The sequence below is a fragment of the Taudactylus pleione genome, unplaced genomic scaffold, assembly GCF_031769625.1.
Source record: "Taudactylus pleione unplaced genomic scaffold, aTauple2 ptg000114l, whole genome shotgun sequence".
NCBI classification, from domain to species: domain Eukaryota; kingdom Metazoa; phylum Chordata; class Amphibia; order Anura; family Myobatrachidae; genus Taudactylus; species Taudactylus pleione.
The window spans coordinates 8,761,678-8,778,820 of NW_028284516.1; positions in this window are offsets into that span (position 1 = coordinate 8,761,678).

The window sequence follows — 17,143 nt, forward strand, 5'->3', positions numbered from 1 at the left end:
TCCAGTGTCAAGATAAGCAGTTTGGTTTTTATGAAAACTAAATACACCCAAGTGGAGAACGCTACTGTGCAGCCTCCAATATGGATCCTCTGGGGATGATGCTTCATTACCTTACCAAAATGGCCATCAGTACTATTACTGCGCATGTGCGGCACCATCCTGCTGTGTATATGTGACATAGTGGGAGACGGACATCTCCTCCTTAGTTCCGGAGATCTGCGACCTTTAACACGCTGTACTACTGCTTGTATAATAAACCACATAAACCATGTCGCAGCAGCCATTTTTCTGGTGATTGCTTTCTGCGCATGCGCAACATGCCGGGAGAATGGCAGCGCCGGCCATTTTCCAGATGTTTTCTGTAGTGCTACTCCGTGGGACTTCGTAGAGGTAAGTAAAAAAAACAAGTATGGATGCAGGGGACCCAGGAGCCCGTGTGCACCGCACACCTTCCACCCTTTATAAATACGCCCCCACCATTCTGCCATTAATAAGCGTTATAGGTAAATGAAGTGACTGGTAAGGGTGTAACAGACTATAGACATCTTTGTCACTGTGTACAGATGTGTCTTTTCTCATCTAGTTTCAATATGCCATGCAGCGCGATATGCCTGGCGTGAGTGGCCCACCAGGTCTCGTGCAACTCTGCTAGCGTCGGGCATCCTTTTTTTTTTTGCTGAAAATGCATACAAGTCGCAATGTGATGTGACTAGGACTCACTAGGAGACTGTACTGATTCATTTAATATGTGACACTTGTGCAACTGAGACTGAAAAACGGAACTTGTACTGGAAAAATCTGCAGCCATTGTATCATAGCACTACGGAGAGACTCAGCCACATACAGATATACTGTACAAGTGTCACTAATCAGCACAGTCTCCTGGTGCGTCCTACAGTAGTTGCATCGCGACTTAGATGCATTTTCGGTAAAAAAAGATGCCCGGCGCTAGCTGAGTCTCACGGAATCAAGCACACCAAGAGGGGCGTGACTGCAGCAAAGACAAGTGATCTATACGTGTTTGTTTGTCAGACACTAGTAGCAACTACAATCCAGTGCAAACAGTCTCTTGTGTATGTTTGTTAGAAGTGAACTTGAAGTGAGCTGCACTAACAATTGTTTTTCACAAGGATATCTAATTCTACACTGCGGCACTTGTGTATGAGAGCAGAAACAGTGTGATTTGAAGACTAGATACTGTGCAGTATCTGAGTGAGCTGCACCCCAAAGAAGACATCTTTTCCTATTTAAAAAAAAAATCTTGGGTGGAATGTAACAGGGTTGAGTTTGCAAAAGGTGCAAGTTTACAGCGAAACTTGCAAATTTTGTAAACTTGCACATGTAATAGGCTGCGAAAACATGCAAACTCACACTAATCTTTCATCTCCACTTCTCACATGCTCTAAACTTGCATCCAGATGTTTTCCCATTCCAAACCTACAACTATTACAATGTAATAGGTTGTGAGTTGTGAACTTGCACAAAACTATTAAAAGAAAATCGTGAAAAAATAGACTTGCTTTAGATAGACGAGTTCAATGTGACACACAGGGGCGTATCTATAATGGGTGCAGGGTGTGTGGGGAACACGGGCCCCGCACCGCACACCCTGCACCAGTGGCGTAACTAGGGCAGGGCGAGCGGGGTGCGTGCCCTGGGCGCCATTGGACCGTCGGCACAGGGGGGGGCGCCGCCAGCCACGGTACCGGCCCGCCCGCCCTAGTTAGCCAGTGTAGCGCCGACCGCAATGAGTGCGGTCAGCGCTACACATTTACACAGGATCGGCGCTAGGCTTCCAGCGCCGGTCCTGTGCTGCACGCCTGAGCCCGTTCCCTCCCCCTGAGCGCTTGCCCAATAGCGCCAGGAGGCGGGCTCAGGCTGTGCATAACACACGCATCGCCGCCAGCACTGGCGGCGATGCGTGTGTTAAACAGCAGCCAATGAGAGTCAGATAGACTCTCATTGACTGCTGCAGCACCCACTGCAAGAGCCGGACTTCCGTCCGGCTCCTGCAGTGGGTAATGGGACTGACGTCATGATGTCATGACGTCTGTCCCATAATGCTGAGCGCGCCAGCCCGGGCGGGAGCGGCGTCGCGAGCAGGACCAGGACCAGGAGCAGAGATTCAGGTAAGTATATTTTTATATATATATATATATATATATATATATATATATTTTTTTTTTTTTTTTTTTTAACCTATCTGCACAACGGGGGAGGGGGGTGGCTACTACTGGGGGGACCTCTACTAGGGGAGGGGTGGCTACTACTGGGGGGACCTCTACTGGGGGAGGGGTGGCTACTACAGGGGGGACCGCTACTGGGGTAGGGGTGGCTACTGCTGGGGGCGCCAATGGGAGGACCTGCTCTACTGGGGACTACTACTTGGGGGGGAACTACCACTGGGGGCATTATAAAAGGGGCCTACCACTAAAGGCACTGCACTCGGGGGACCACTACTGGGGGCAATAATACAGGGTGCCTGCATAAGGGGACCACTACTGGGAAAACTGCATGGGGAGGAGGACTACTGCTGGGGGCACTATATAAAGGGCACTGCATAGGGGGGGGACTACTACTGGGGGCACCATATAAAGGGCACTGCATAAGGGGATACCACTACTGGGCGCACTGCATTGTGGGGACTGCTACTGGGGGCACCATATAAGGGGGAACACTACGTGGGGCACTGCATTTGGGGGGGCCACTACTGGGGGTACTGAGTAAGGGGAACTAATTGGGGGCTGTATAAGGGGGACCACTACTGGGGATACTGTATAAGGGGCACTACTATGGGCCTGCATAAGTGGGACCACAACTGCATACTGGGGGTACTGTATAAGGGGTACTAATGGGGTTAAGGTGCATATTGATAGGAATGTTCAGCGTGAAAATAAAGAGGTATGTCATGTTAACACGCCCCATTTTTAAGTGGCCACGCCCATTTTTTTTCACGCGCGCGCCTATGGTGCGCGCACTTCTCGGGGTGTTGGGGGGGGCTCCCTTTTCAAATTTGCCCTGGGCTCCAAATACCCTAGTTACACCACTGCCCTGCACCCATAATATTACTTACCTCTCCGGAGTCCCACATATATGCGCGGGGGTCCGGCGCTTTAAAACAATGGGAAAATGGCCACGGCGGTAATCAGGCCAAAGGTAGCATTATGGCAGGCATCCATCCTGTCCAGACAATAACTGTTCCCAATGGGAATCCGAACACACATGGTGTAGTAGCCACAAGGGATGTAGTGATGCATTGTCCATGGATGAGAGCAGAACTACGTTCCATAATGACAGATTTCCCTGACCCTAGGAAACAACTAGCAAAGTGCCAGAGATTTGTAAAGGATTTAGGTAATGAGCCAACCAATAAAAATTGGCGCGTGGTATTACGGGCATGTCTTCCACACAATACCGACGTGAAAAGTTTATCACGGCCTGTGTATTGGATGGAGATAGTCCCATAACTGATGCAGGTAATCAGGAAAATATAACCCACATTTTTACCCAATTGGCTGCATTTTTCCCATTAATTGTTAACTGGAGTAAAATCTTCACGATTAAGCAGAAAGAGAGTGAATTTGCAGCAGATTATTTTACCAGAGCGCTGCAGACTATTACCCAATACACAGGTATAGAGGATATAAAAGACAACACCCATCACAGGGAAATGACAATCACAGTGCTTATGGATGGTCTTAAGGACACTCTAAAAGCCAGGGTTCAGACCTCACTTCCTGGGTGGAGTGGAGTTACCGTAGACACACTCAGGGAATGATAAAAACATCTTGAGGAAGAGAGAAATGCAGAGCGAGAAACTAATGGCTGTTAGTATTCAAGCTCTGGAAGGAATGCAAATAACACAGCAGCACTCTTATTGTCATGACCAGGGTTTTTTTGGCATGGCGGGCGGCGGGTGATACCTGTGAGGACGCTATGGCAAGGGTCGTCTGGCAGTGGTGCTGGTGCCTGGTGGGGAGCATTGGCTGTGTGTGGTTCTGTGTGGGCATACTGTCACTCTGGTCTGGTTAGGCCTGGTGGTGCTTCCATTCCGTTCTGGCATGGGTGCCGCCATTTTGCCTCTGGACATGTGACCTAGTTGCCCTATCCTGGTGTGTCACATGCTCCTCTCTGACCAGTCACGACTAAGCACTGGGGATTTAAGGGAGTTCAGAGCTTCCTTGCATTGCCAGCGCAACGTGTTTCTCAGCAGCAGCTGAGAGAGAGTTCCTGAGCTCGTTACCTGCCTCCTTGGAAATGCTACCTAAGCCTGTTTCACCTAACCTGCTCCTTACCCTGCTGGATTCCCCTGCCTCCTCCAATTACCTCTCCCATTGCCTGAGTACCTGTGTCAGCTGTTACCCTGCACCCTGCCTCCACTTGCATTTCCTCTGGACATTATTCACTTCAGCCTGCAAATTCTCTTCAGCCTGCAAATTAATTCCAGCCTCACAAAACCTGCATCCTGGACTGTTCCTGCCTGTCACTGTCTGGACATTCTCCCATTAGCTTCACTACAGTTCTCAAGTGCACTTCTGTGCTATACCTGGACTTTTTCTTTTGCCATTTCCATGTCTACTAAGCCACTCATTAAAAGTTCCTCATTTTCATTTAAATCTGCTTCAGTGTCTGCTACTATCACCACCCCGGGTCCACAACAAAACCAGAACCTCACACTTATCACACTCAGCCACAATGCACTCATCCCACACAACCTCCAAACCCTTATCCCTATATACAACCACAATCTTTCCTCATTCCCCAACCCACACAACAACAACCTTTCACAACACGTCAACCACGAAGGTGTTATAGATGTAACCAGGAGGGCCATATAAGTAAGTTCTGTAAGGCTAAGAAATGAGAAACACCAAACCAGGGAACACCGACATACTTACGGAAGGGGCACCCACAACAGAAAGGACAATTCCAGCCATCACTTGCTCATGTCGCAGCAGTGAATGCTTTGCTGGAAGAAGATAGTCAGCTCTAGGGGTCAGGTCACACCTGTAGTCTACTGTCAGTCAGGTTAACTGGGGATGTTAGAGAAGAACCTGTAATGTTAATTGATGTAGCTGGTACTACACATTCTTTTTGTTGTAGACACAGGGGCAATCAGATCAGTGATAAAATCTCCATCTAATTTACAGCTGACCAGCGAAACAGTACCAGCAAAAGTGCAACATTATCCTTTAACCAAATCTGCAGAGGTTACTATCAGTTCATTGCATACCAGGCATGCCTTTCTCCTGGCAGCAGCGGCCCCTACTAACCTACTGGGAAGGGATTTGTTATGTAAAATGGGATGTGTCATTTATTGTACCCCTGTTATTTATCTCTAGATATCCCAGAGAGAGTTGCGCACGAGGTGAGGGATATACTGGACACTCCCCAAAGGTTAATGTTTCACTCTACTGTTTCAGATAAAAATCCATCTCAAATAGAACAAATGTTATCTCAGATACCGGGGTCCCTCTGGACCAAAGATGGACAGGACACTGGATTGATGGCAAACGTAGCTCCCGTAATGGTAATTCTAAAATGCGGTAGGCAAGCTCCAAAAATTCTCCAGTACCCATTAAAACAGGAGGTAGAGATAGGGGTTTATCCCATAATTGAGCGGTTATTACAACAGGGAATTTTAGTCCGTATAGCAAGTGTAGCCAACAGTCCCATCTTTCCTGTGAAAAAAAGTGGTGGGAGGGGTTATAGGCTGGTACAAGACCTTAGGGGGTTAATAAGGTAGTAGAAAGCCTATTCCCCGTAGTGCTGAATCCAGCTGTCATCCTCCTGCAGATCCCACCAAATGCAATCTATTTTACTGTCATTGACCTCTGTTCTGCATTCTTCTCTGTCCCTCTTCATCCTGACTGTCAGTACCTACATTTACATACAGGGGGGTACAATACACATGGACACGATTGACAGCCCCAGTATCTTCTACCAGGCCTTACACGACTGTTTACAATCTTTTCAACCTGCCAATGGATCTGTTCTAATACAATATGTGGATGATTTATTGTTGTGTTCTGATTTGTTTATGTCATGTTTAAATGATACTAAACTTTTATTGCTTCATCTCTCGCAAACAGGACACAAGGTTGCTAAGGACAAACTACAGCCATGCCAGTCCAGGGTTAAATGCTTGGGACAGTGCCTAACCCAGGGGTTATGACATCTGACTACTGACAGAATCCAGGCCATACAGACCATGACACTGCCGCAGAACCAATAGCAAATCCATACCTTCTTGGGAATGTGTGGATACTGCAGAATGTGGATCCCAGGTTTTTCTATTTTGGCTTTACCATTACAGGACTTAGGTCCTCATTCAGACCCGGTCACAAGCGCTGAGCACTCGCAACCGGGTCGATGTTTAGGCCCTGCACACACGCAGTGGCTGCACTGCGCGTGCGCAAGCCCCGGAGAAAGAGAGAAATTCTCTCGCTCCGGAGCTCACTACAAAAGGGCCAGCTGTCGATGTTGATCGACAGCTCAGCCCATTTTGTAGGCGTGACGGGGGAGTGGTTTCACAAACGGAGGCGTTCCTTAAGGAATGCCTGCTGTTTTGTGGGCGGCAGCACTGACATCAGCAGTGATGTCAGTGCGGAGCTTCCTGCTCGATCAGAACAGGAAGCTTCCTGGGGCTTGCGGTTGCCGAGACCCAACCTTAGGGTCTCGTTGCAAGCCCCGATGGTCGCGATGGACTTGACCATCGCGACCATCAACCTGGTCAGTCGCTAAAGCTGTGGGTGGTAACCCACAGCTTAGCTAGCGACCAGGAGGCCGCACTTAAAAATACAAGTGGCCGCCCTCATTCAGAACGAGCGCTCGCTTCTTGCGAGCACCTCTGAATGAGGGCCTTAGTCTCTTCCTCAAAGCCCGATTGTGTCATACACACAGAGGAAACAGAGCAGACTTTCCTTAACCTTAAGGATAGTCTGACAAGAGCACCTGCATTGGGAATACATGATTATGAAAAACCTTTTGATTTGTACTGTACGGAAGCTGATGGTTGCACAGCAGGTGTCCTCACACAAAAACATGGAGATGCCAGTAGGCCCGTAGCTAACTACAGTGCACAACTGGACACTGTGGCAAGATCACTCCCAATGTGTTTAAGAAGTGTAGCAGCAACTGCTCTATTGGTCAGTAAGAGTGAGGATGTAGTATTAGGCCATGATATGATTGTCTATACTCCCCATGCTATATCTGTTTTGCTAAATTCTGCTCAGACCAGACATGTCTCCTCAGCTAGGTTCACAAAAGGGGAACTAGCCCTAATAGCACCTGCAAACATAACCATTAAGCGGTGCAGTACGTTAAATCCAGCTACGTATTTACCGTATGTGCCTCAGGATGCACAAAGGGTAGAGACAGGTGAGTAGCTGGCAGAAGGTGAGTTCTGCAGGTATATTGATGCACATGATTATATGGAATTTCTGAATCAGACCTTTACTGCAAGACCTGACATACAAGATACACCTTTAGAAAATGTAGATGTGACATTTTACATGGATGGGAGTTGTTATAGACAGAATGACACTGGAGAGTTATGTACAGGTTATGCTGTGGTAAATGACGAAGACATCATAGAAGCCGAACCTCTTGGTCCACCTCACTTGGCCCAAGTGGCGGAGCTGGTGGCACTAAGGAGAGCATGTGAATTACCAAAAGACAAATCTGCTAATATCTACACTGACTCTAGGTACGCCTTTGGGGTAGTACATGATTTTGGTGCTCTATGGCATCTGAGAAATTTTATGACAGCAGCAGGCACACCAGTCGCACACTCAAAACATAAAAAAGGACTACTGACAGCGATCCAATTGCCTAAGGCAGTGGCCGTAATTAAGTGTAAAGCCCATGTGAGGACAATACGGTGTCACTGGGTAATAACAGGGCAGATGAAACTGCCAAATGGGTAGCAGGGTTAAAAGTGAACATGCCAATTAACCAAATGTTTCAAACAATTGATATGCAGAAATTAATTGAGATGCAAAATTTGTGTTCCATCCAGGAAAAGGCAGTCTGGAGGTCCAAGGGATGTGGGCAAGAGTCCTCTGGACTCTGGAGAGATGGACAAGGTAAGCCAGTGGCTCCCAAGGTGTACTACCCAAGCCTGGCTGAGGCAGCGCACGGTCTGACTCACTTGGGAAAGCAAGGTATGTGCAAGTTGGTGAGAGCATACTGGTGTGCACTAGGTTTTTCGTCCCAAGCGGAAAAGAGAGCAATGTCCTGTTTGACCTGCTTGAGGAAAAACATTGGGAAAACAATCCCTACCGAGCCATCTCGCATTCCTCCGACCGACGGACCTTTTCAGGTAATACAAATTGATTTAATCCAATTACCACCCTGCAGGAATCTCAAGTATGTATTAGTGTGCACTGATGTGTTTTCTAATTGGGTTGAGGCATACCCAGCTGCCACTAATATTGCTGCGTTTACTGCTAAGAAAATAGTTCAGGAGTTTGTATGCAGATATGGTATCCCTAGAATTATTGAAAGTGACAGGGGTACTCATTTCACAGGTGATGTCTTCCAAAACATGTGTAAGTTGATGGGTATTAATAGTAGACTTCACACCCCCTACCGACCGCAAGCCAGCGCCAAGGTGGAGAGGATGAATGGTACTATTAAAAAAAAATTGAGTAAGATCATGATGGAGGAAACTGGACTGGGGTGGCAAGAAGCACTACCACTTGTCCTCCACAGTATCAGGACAACTCCTAGACCCCCTCTCAATCTGTCCCCCTTTGAAATACTGTTTGGTAGACATTTGATTATAAGACTGCAGGAAGATTTGAAAAGTAACAACGAGGTTACTGTAAGGTATCTAATAACAATGAGTAAACAGTTAAAGCAGCAACAGCAGAAACTGAAATTGTTGTCAAATCATATGCCTGAAACAAACTGTCATGATGTTGAACCTGGAGAATTTGTTATGATCAGAAATTTCTTGCGTTCAGGTAGTTTGACAGAACAGTTGGAAGGTCCGTACCAAGTGTTGCTGACAAGTACAACTTCCTTAAAAGTGGCAGGGAGAGATACCTGGGTCCATTCCACTCACTGTAAGAAGGTCAACCAACCGGTGGAGAGACAAGGCGGAATCGAGGCAGATAACGTAGACCTGTCAATCGCGAGTCTTTTCCGGGAGGGTTAAAGGTTACAGTGAGATACCTGAGCTAAAGAAATTTGTAGATCATAGTTTTCAGCAATGGAGTGGTCTGCTGTGGTTATCTTTGTGTTTTCTCCCAGAGTTCTCATTATCCTGGGTTGTTTCGGGATCTCTGGTTTCTGTGACGGAAGACAGAGGACGGAGAGGGGAGCTGATGGTGATATCAATGGAGTGGAGTTGGAAGAAGGAGCAATACAGTCACAAGGGCGGTATCTGACCAAACCCAGTACAGTATGTCACGGCCAGGGTTTCTCGGCATGGTTATCACCGGGTATTACCTGTGAGATCATTATGGCGGGGTGTCTCTGGCAGCGGTGCTGGTGTTTGGCGAGGGGCATTGGCTGCGCATGGTTCTGTGTGGGCACATTGTCCCTAGGCCTGGTGAGGTCTGGCGGTGTTTCCGTTCCGTTGGCATGGGCGCCGCCATCTTGCCTGCGGCCATGTGATTCTGGCTGTCCAATCCTGGTAGGTCATGTGCTCATTCCAGCCAGTCACAGCGCGGCACTGAGTATATAGGAAGGTCCAGAGCCTTCCTTCCTTTGCCAGTGCAACATGTTTCTCAGCTGCGGCTGAGAGAGAGTACCTGTGCCTTTACCTGCCTGCCTGTCTGTTTCTCTACTAGCCTGAACCTTGCCTGCTCCAACCTGCTTTATTTACCCTGCACCCTCCGCATACCTTTCACCTGCCTGAGTACCTGAACCTGCTGTTCCCTGCACCGTGCCTCCCTTCACTCCCAGCTGGACTTCATTACCTCAGCCTGCATTTGTTACAGCTCACCAAACCTGCACTCGTTACAGCTCATCATTCCTGCATTCAGTTACAGCTCATCATATCTGCATTCTGTTACATCTCAACATATTTGTTTACTGGACTGTTCCTGCCTGTCACTATCCGGACATTTCCTATTAACCCCCACTACAGTTATCAAGTGCACTTTAGTGCTATACCTGGACTTTTTATTTGCCATTTCCATGTCTTGTAAGTCACTTATTAAAAACTCCACTTTTTCATTTAAATCTGCTTCTGTGTCTGCTCCTATCACCACCCCGGGTCCACAACAAATTCAGAACCTCACACAGTAATTGTTAAGAGATCTGCTGTGTTGGAAAATCGGAGACAATGTGAAGGTCTATTGTCTGAGGATTATTGTATTTGAGAGTTTTGTGGGTCCTTAGTTGATGAGAATTGCATCCAGCAGTGCCAACCTAAGTATAACCAGTATTGGGGTGGGTATCCTTTAGAGGATTATGATACTATGGTGGGCAAAGTTTTAAACCACACTGACTGTTGGGTGTGTTCTCATGTGCCTCAGGGACAGCATAATGTAGGATTAGTGCCATTTCCATTAAATGTCTCTGAGGTCTTAGAACTGCAACAAGGGAAGACGCTGGATGGAAAATTTCTTAACACCAAACCACCTCATTTTAAACTCCACCAGTACCAAGTAGATAAATCACTTTTATGTTTGAACATCACCAACTTCAATAAACCACGAAGTTGAGAGGTGACTGGGAATAATCAGTCGATGACCTCTTCACTAAGAGCTGATTATGAGCCTATAAATTTTGAACTGTTACGCACAATTAGGTTACATGGGAAACACTTCCGGTATCGGTATACACTAAGTGACATTAAAGAAATGGTTGGCAGAGTACCAGAAGGGTCCTGTGCCAGGGTTATACAACCAGAAACGTGTATTAGCCAGATGGGAGAACCTGAAATAGGATCATTTGTTAGGGAAATGTATTGGATGATCATGATGCATTCTATTCCTTATGTTCTCCCCGATGATGTATATTTTATATGTGGAAAAAAAGCGTATAAGTGGCTCTCTCCGAGGTCCGAAGGTTTGTGTTATCTGGGAAGAGTACTCCCAGAGGTTATGACCCTCACACATGGTGAAATGCTTGGTATTCATAAAAACACACCATCACCATATCTTCACACACAGTATGAACATAGAGACAAAATAAATATGATACCTGGTGATGTACATAAAGCCACACAGGTAATTAGTGAAACAACTGGCTTTCAAGTTTTAGTCGCATTGGATCCCACCAGGATCGCTCGGGGTACACTAAATTTCAGATATATCCACGATCTTGCTAAATTAATAGATAATATCACTGATGTATGATGACACATTTAGGTACACAGGTAAGGAGTTACAGGCCTACAAAAAAGAACTGGTGCAACACAGATTAGTATTAAATTATCTAACAGCTGTCTATAGAGGGTACTGTGTGACCTTAGCCACCCAATTTGGTGTAAAGTATTGCACATACATCACAAACGATACTAGTGACCCCAAGGAGGTGATAGACCGGAAGATGGACAAAATTCTGCAGTTAAAATGGGAATTTCGGAAGAACCATAATGCTTCAGTGACTGAAGTAGAGGAGAAGTTAGAGGAATGGGTTTCTTGGTTGAACCCAGTGAAATGGTTCTCCGGTCTAGGAGAGTGGGTCGAGGAAATAGTTGCTAGCATAGGTAAACTCCTGATCCTCATATTGGTTGTCATCATAGTAATTGGCTTATGTGTCAAATGTGTTCCTACTGTGTTGAAATGTGGAAAATGTAAAGAGAAGGTAAATTGAAGGAATGAAATTATGATGGTGGTCAGTAGTTACAATATGAATACTGAGGTAAATGAAGGACTGCATTACAACCCTGAACTAGAATGTACCATCAGATGATGTATAGATTAAGACATGCATGAAATGTATTATGAAATGTTATTTTAAACATCTTAAATAATGTAAGTCCCTATCCCCTCCAAGACTTCCTTTATAGGTTAGATGCATCCCCACATCTTTCCCATGATCTCCCAAGATCCACAGTGTGCGTATAAGGGTAGCTTTATGTCCCTCCTAGAGACATTATTGATGGTTTAAGAACCAACTTGTGCCATCCCATAATATAACATTAAATAATATGTCATAGTGTAAGCCTAAATTAATTTTAAAATCAGAGTGTGATAGCGTATTGTTTGCTATCAAAGGGTGGACTGTTGAAGTTGGATAATTGGCTGAGACAGAATCTGTTAAAATTAAAATCTGCACGACAACATTTTGCGAATGGCAACAAGACGCCATTTTGCGAATGGTCGCCCAACGCCATTTTAGCGAATCTCACACAATATCAGTACATACGGCGATGTTATTATGTAGTGCCGTGCGATTCCCACGCAATAGAACAATGTTAAAAGTCCTCATTATATAACTACATACATTTACTGAAACATATAATATGAACAACCCTGCAAAACACGTACCATGGTGTACTTCACAAACCCGTAGACGCACAACGCTAACTAGTGTCTTTTCTTAATATCCTTACACTTACACATTGCACACTTACATAGAAAGGTTCCCTACCATTAAGGTTAATATTCAAGGTTTTATTCATTATTAATTATGTAATGAAGCGACTGTATTTAAGATCTCAGGTTTAGTACATGATAAGCAGACCGTGTTTGGTGCTATTCTAAACCACTGTTTATTTGCTGATCTACGGTTCCATCGGCAGGGAGATCGCAACATGTGTCTGCAAATTATGGATCATAGAGAGTTAGGCATTGAAATGTACTCTGTAATGTAATGTTTATTAGCCAGTTTAGACTTGTTCTTCGGTGGGAAAATGGACACAAAGAGCTGTTGGAGGCTGGACTATTACAATACAAACTGACATATGAACTGTATCGTAATAGAAGAACCAGAAAGAAGAACCAATGGGATTATGCCAACTTGTTCTATTGTATTGCCTATCTCTGTAAGGGTACATAAACAAGCACTCTGGATCTGATAGTTAGTCATCTTTCTTTTCTGTTGACGGGGGTATCATAGTTGATGCCGGGAAATCTGGATCCAGAGCGCATGTGTATGTATTTGACTGTACCTTGTGATTGTATAATTTGTTTCCGCTAATTGTATTTAGATCACAGCGTGTAACTATATGCTTTTTGGTGAATAATATCTTTTTGTGCTTTGGAATCACAATCAAAGTCTGGAAAGCAATTATGTCTTGTGCGACTTACAACGCTAAATAGCGACAATTAGGGTGTATAGATCATTAGGTATTCATAGGCCCTACTACTGAATTCCCCCGGTGGGCAGGGCCGGCCAGAGACTAATTTTTTTGGTAAGCGGATATAGATTTTGGCGCCCCCTAGTGAAATAATCCCGATTTTTTTTCAGCACGAGAAAAAGGCTATTTAATGGTACAGCCTTTCTCCGCGCAGCTGGGATTATTGACAGTGATTAGTCACAGGGGAAACCCTGCGGCTAATTGAATACCCCCATAGGCTATGCATAAAAAAAAAAACACATAAGCCCCCACGTGAAAATAATTACACTTTTATGCTTTGCAAAAAAAACCCATAGAAACATGAAAATAATTAAACACACACATAGGCCCCCACATGAATATGTATGAAGTCCTTATGCAGCAGGACCACCCTGGGTGCTAAGCTACAATTATACCCAAAGATGCATATTCAGGGAGAGGGTGACAAGGAGAGGGTGATAACACTGGGTGAGAGGGAGAGGGTGACAGGGAGAGGATGACAGCACTGGGTGAGGGTGGCAGCAATGGTTGACAACAGGTAGAGGGTGGGGAGAAGGTGATGAAAGGGAGAGGGTGACAGGGAAAGGGTGATAGCACTAAGTGACATGGAGAGGGTGATAGCACTGGGTGACAGGGAGAGGGTGACAGCAGTGGGTGAGGGTGACAGCAATGGTTGACAACAGGGAGAGGGTGATGGCTGGGAAAGAATGACAGCAGCAATGGGTGACAGGGTGAGGGTGACAGCCAGTGGATGACTAATATACAAATCAGGCCACACATGTAATGCCCTAATACATTATGCCACACATGTAATGCCCTAATACATTATGCCACACATGTAATGCCCTAATACATTATGCCACACATGTAATGCCCTAATACATTATGCCACACATGTAATGCCCTAATACATTATGCCACACATGTAATGCCATTTATAATGCATTATGCCACACATATAATGCCCTAATACATTATGCCACACATGTAATGCCCTAATACATTATGCCACACATGTAATGCCCTAATACATTATGCCACACATGTAATGCCATAATACATTATGCCACACATTGAATGCCCTAATACATTATGCCACACATGTAATGCCCTAATACATTATGCCACACATGTAATGCCCTAATACATTATGCCACACATGTAATGCCATTTATAATGCATTATGCCACACATATAATGCCCTAATACATTATGCCACACATGTAATGCCCTAATACATTATGCCACACATGTACTGCCCTTTATAATGCATTATGCCACACATGTAATGCCCTTTATAAAGCATTATGCCACACACATGTAATGCCTCCACCCCTCTCCTCAGCATTTCACTGCCTCCTAATCCTCCCCACCCAGTAACTCACCGCCTCCTAATTCCCCCAGTGACTCACCTGCTGTGTATCCCTCCAGGCAAAGGCAGCTCCTCCGTGTCCCGGTTCTGCAGGCTGTCCATGTCTTTAGTTCTCTCCCCTGCGTCCCAGAATGCCAGGTGCGGCCGCAATGATGTCACATGGTGCGTGGCACAGGCATTCTGGGAGACAGTGGGATGGTCTTAGGGACAGTGGAAACTAGAAGGAGGCGGTGGCAGAGCCATATTTAGACGTCATAGGGTCCTAAGCAAGATATCAGTTTGGGGCCCCACTTCCTAAACTGAATGCAATTTTACACACACGGCCCTCATAGCCTCTCACACACACACTGCTCCCTAGCCGCTCACAAACACTTCCCCATAGCCGCACACACACACACTGCTCCCACACACTAGCTGCACGGACACACATTGCCTTACTGACACCCCTGACAGATACCACCAATTTCTGACACAGAACCCTTACTGACACTGATACAGACACACTTATTGACACACCTTACTGACACACCACTTTCTAACAGCCACAACTTACTAACACAAACACACTTATTAACACAGGACCTGATTCAGGAGTGCACAAAAGTGCACTGCTGAACGCAGATTCACAATTATCGGGAATCTGTGTGTTCGCAGGACCCATTCTGCGAGTGTGCAGAATCATACCTCCCAACATGACCCTCTCCAGGAGGGACACAATGCTCTGGTCCTGGACTTCCCTGGTAATGTATGATTGGTGGCGGCTCCAGAGGCGGGGCTGCAGTACAGTCCAAAATTCAAATAGGGGAGTCGCACCAACTGCCAGTGAGCCCCAGCCAGTGATGTTTGGCAGTGTGTGAAATGACAGTTGGTGTGACTCCCCTATCTGAATTTTGAACTGCGCTGCAGCCCAACCTCTTACCAGGGAAGTCCAGGACCAAAGCATTGTGTCCCTCCTGGAGAGGGTCATGTTGGGAGGTATGCAGAATGGGTCCTGCTAAGTCGCACGCAAGCCCTTTAAAGGGCGGTACGGGGGCAGGGGCTGCCAGCATTCCCGGAAACAGGGCGTGTCCGCCCTGTTTTCTGGGAGTGGCCAGCCCAGGGACCTCGTGGGCATACGCAGTCTGCTGGCCTCGCAAGCCAGCCAGTCTGGGTAAGCTGAGGCTGCCCAGCGCCGTCCACCTTCGTGACCATCAACCACCGATGGTTGCGATGGTGATCCCAGCCTGTGACCTCTGTCTCAGTGCTGGAATCGCAAATGCAGCAGGGGGGTGTCATAAACCTCCTACTGCATTTGCACTACTGCAAGGATCGCAATTGCAAAGTTGCCTACGTGCAGCTTTGCAATTGCGATCCTTGCTGAATCAAGCCCACAGATATCACTTACTGACAGGCACCACTTACTGACACACACATTTACTGACACACACACACACTGACATACACACACTTACTGACACACACACACTTACTGACAGGCACCACTTAGTGACACACGCATTTACTGAAACACACACACTGTCACTGACACACACACTTACTGACAGAGACATTAATTTATTATATTGTCATACAGCATGAGAAGACAAACAACACCCCCCACAGTCGCCCCCTGTTGACTATAGCAGGTGGGTGCTGGAAACATCAACTAACCATGCCCCTCCCCCGTAGTGTCTACTTTGTATGTGTGCTCACCTGTCTGCTCCTCAGCCTGGCAGCGCGTTGGTGGGAACTGTCACCATCTGCAGGCAGCCTCTGTCCTCGCTCTTACTGGCTCCCCTCAGCAGCAACAGGGCTGGGACCTCCTGCTCTCCCGACTAGTCCTGCTTCCACTTCCTCTTCTTCCTTCTTCCCCTTCAGCAGCGCTACCCATCAACTGACGCAGGGTCCTGCGCTGGCGCTGCTGCGGTGAGAGTGACAGTTTGGTCGGTGCAGCTCTGGGCAGGGGGTCCGAGGTTACTCTCCCTTGTGGCTCCCCTAATCCGGCTCTGGCGGCACGCAGGTGCAGGGCCCCCCAGTGGGGCCGGCTGGTGCTGTGCAGCCACTCCCCTCCTTCTCCCTCCAATGCACTGCAGTGCAAACACTGTTGGCGATTGACAGTACAGGTTGCAGCACTCGCGGCGCCGGCGGGCAGTGCAGTGGCGCTGCTGTGGTGGACAGCGGTGGGACTCCAGACACGGCGCCCCTAGAGCTTGGTGCCGTACGCGCCTGCGTACATGGTGTAATGGGCCGGCCGGCCCTGCCTGTGGGCCCTTTATGCCCCAGTCCGGTACTGGACAGGGCTATTTCTTAAAAAGACGGGTGGGTTGAGGTGTGGGCTGTGGCGGGGCCTGCTGGTGTTCTGCAGAGTCCATCGCAAAGCTTGCTGCAGTTTCCTCTGGTGGCAACACTGGATGGGCAGGGGGGAGGATTATTTCTTCCTGATCGTTGTATTCTTGTATAACCACCAATCTTGGCAGAGCCGCACGAGAAAGACCTGAAAAGTGGATAATAATCATAAGTTGTCATACTTCTGTAACCCTGGTTAGGGT